Source organism: Hevea brasiliensis, chromosome 2, assembly GCF_030052815.1.
Source record: "Hevea brasiliensis isolate MT/VB/25A 57/8 chromosome 2, ASM3005281v1, whole genome shotgun sequence".
Classification (NCBI taxonomy): domain Eukaryota; kingdom Viridiplantae; phylum Streptophyta; class Magnoliopsida; order Malpighiales; family Euphorbiaceae; genus Hevea; species Hevea brasiliensis.
The window spans coordinates 73,493,844-73,497,286 of NC_079494.1; positions in this window are offsets into that span (position 1 = coordinate 73,493,844).

Below are 3,443 nucleotides of genomic sequence, written 5' to 3' on the forward strand. Positions count from 1 at the left end.
GATCTACTCATTCCTACATTTGCATCAACCTACCCGTAGAAAGGGGGATACTAGTTGGGGAGAGTGACCAAGACATTCTGGTCACTAATCCATTGGGCCACAGTGTAGTGGTGAACAAGGTATACAAGGGTTGCCCGTTAAAGATTCAGGGGTATGAATTCTTGGCAGACTTGATTGAGTTGCCTTTCCACGAGTTTAACGTGATTTTGGGAATGGACTGGTTGTCACGTCATCAGGCAATAGTTGATTGCAAATTGAAGAGAATTTCTTTGAAAACCCCTGAGGGCAATTAGATCACAGTTGTGGGGGAAAGGACAGAATTCTTGTCCAATGTCATCTCAGCCACAGTTGCAAGACGAATGATGAGAAAAGGCTGTGAAGCCTACCTAGCACATGTGGTGGATACTAGGCAGGCTAAGCCAAACCTGAGTAATATACCCATAGTGAGAGACTTCCCAGAGGTATTTCCTGAAGAATTGCCTAGTTTGCCACCAGAAAGGGAAGTTGAATTTGCTATTGAGACACTGCCGGGTACAGCACCTATTTCCATTGCTCCTTATAGGATGGCACCCACTGAATTGAGGGAGTTGAAGACTCAGTTGCAAGAGTTGCTTGATAAGGGGTTCATACGCCCCAGTGTGTCACCATGGGGAGCTCCAGTGCTCTTTGTGAAAAAGAAGGATGGGACTTTGAGGCTATGCATCGATTACCGGCAGTTGAATAAAGTGACTGTGAAGAATAAATATCTGTTGCCTAGAATTGATGATCTGTTTGATCAGTTGAAGGGAGCAGGAGTATTTTCTAAGATTGATCTCAGATCAGGGTATCATCAGTTGAGGGTGAAGGATGTAGATGTGCCCAAGACTGCATTCAGGACCCGATACGGGCATTATGAGTTTCTAGTGATGCCCTTTGGCCTAACAAATGCACCAGCGGCATTTATGGACCTTATGAACCGTATCTTCCATCCATACCTAGATCGGTTCGTAGTGGTTTTTATTGATGATATTTTGGTGTATTCTAAGACCAGGGAAGAACATGATGAGCATTTGAGGATTGTTCTGCAAACCCTGAGAGAAAAGGAGTTGTATGCTAAGTTGTCCAAATGTGACTTTTGGCTGAATGAGATAGCATTCCTTGGACACATAGTGTCAGCTGATGGGATTAGGGTGGATCCCAAGAAAATAGAAGCAGTAATGGAATGGAACCCTCCCAGGAATACAACTGAGGTCAGAAGCTTCTTGGGGCTAGCTGGGTATGACAGGAGATTTGTGAAGGGATTTTCCCTAATAGCTGCTCCAATGACCAAGTTGTTACACAAGAATGTCAGATTTGACTGGAATGACAAGTGTCAGACCAGTTTTGAGAAGTTGAAGGCTATGTTGACAGAGGCACTAGTGTGTTAACTGCCAAGGTCGAGAAAGGACTTTGTGGTCTACAGTGATGCCTCTCATAATGGGTTAGGGTGTGTGTTGATGCAAGAGGGGAAAGTGATCGCCTATGCCTCCAGGCAGTTAAGGCCACATGAGCAGAACTACCCTACCCATGATCTAGAACTTGCAGCAATTATCTTCGCACTGAAGATATAGAGGCATTACTTGTATGGTGAAAAGTGCTACATTTACACAGACCACAAGAGCCTGAAATATTTGCCAACCCAGAAGGAGGTCAACCTTAGACAGAGGCGATGGATTGAATTCTTGAAGGACTATGATTGTGTAATTGACTACCATCCTGGGAAGGCAAATGTAGTTGCTGATGCTTTGAGCAAAAAGTCCATCACAGCTTTGAGATCATTGAATGCCCGTCTCACTTTGATTCGAGATGGAGCTATTTTGGCTGAGTTGCAAGTGAGGCCAAACCTGCTACAGCAGATTTTAGATGGGCAGAAGGTAGATGAGAAGCTAATGGCTATTATGAGCAAAATCCTAGAGGGAAAAACAGCTGACTATGAGGTGAAAGCAGATGGGTGTCTGCACTACAAAGGAAGACTGTGTTTACCAGATAATGGGGAATTGAAAGCCAGTATTCTAAAAGAGGCACACACCAGTGTATATGCTATGCACCCAGGAAGTACAAAGATGTATCATGATCTGAAGCTCCAATATTGGTGGCCTGGTATGAAGAAGAACATAGCTGACTATGTGACTAAATGCTTGACATGTCAGCAAGTTAAGGTAGAACATCAAGTTCCATCAGGTTTGCTACAGCCTATACGCATACCTGAATGGAAATGGGATCGGGTCACCATGGATTTTGTAAGTGGTCTACCTCTCACCCGGAAGAAACATGATGCAGCATGGGTGATAGTGGACAGATTGACGAAGTCAGCACACTTTCTGCCAGTGAGGACTGACTACTCACTGGAGAAGTTAGCAGAATTGTATATCAGTGAGATAGTTAGACTGCATGGAATTCCACTTTCCATCATATCTGATCGAGACCCAAGGTTTACATCGAGATTTTGGAAGAAGTTGCATGAATCCTTGGGTACACAACTCCACTTCAAAGATGACTTTCCATCCTCGCACGGATGGGCAATCGTAAAGAGTAATCCTGTAAACAATTGAACAAATTGAATTAATACAAATATTGAACTGAAATTATAACAATAACATGAAATTTATGTCATGTCCTTGAGGATATCTTTGAGGAGTTGTGTCATTGAATTTGAGGAAGTTGGGATAGATACCTCCCACCGCGTAATTTGCATACAACAATAGCTACCAAGCTAGCATCCAAATGGCCCCATATGAAGCAATCGTATGGGAGAAAATATAGAACTCAGCAGTCTTTGGACTGAATTGGGTGAAGACAAATCGGTAGGGCTGCACTGTGAAACAGGCTGAGGAGAAGGTAAAATCAATCAAAGCCAACTTAAAGGTTGCCTCAGACAGATAGAAATCTTATGCCGACCTGAAGAGAAAAGAAATAGAATATGTGGTTGGTGACAAAGTGTTCCTCAAGGTGTCACCATGGAAGAAGGTATTGAGGTTTGGAAGGAAAGGTAAGTTGAGCCCTAGGTTCATTGGCCCATATGAAATCATCGAACGTGTGGGTCCAGTGGCCTATAGGCTAGCTTTACCACCAGAGCTGGACAAAATCCACAATGTGTTCCATGTGTCTATGCTCAGAAGATACCACTTAGATCCTTCACATGTCATCTCCAGGGAAGAAATTGAAATACAACTGGATTTGACATATGAAGAAGAACCTCTACGGATCCTGGCTCGGGAAGTGAAAGAGTTGAGGAACAAGCAAATTCCACTGGTGAAAGTGCTATGGAGGCATCACAACACCGAGGAGGCAACTTGGGAAAGTGAAGAGACGATGAGGCAACAGTTCCCTCAACTGTTTGCATCAGGTAAATTTCGAGGACGAAATTTAAATTAGAGGGGAAGAGTTGTAACACCCTCCCGGTAACTATTCCGTACATTCTACTG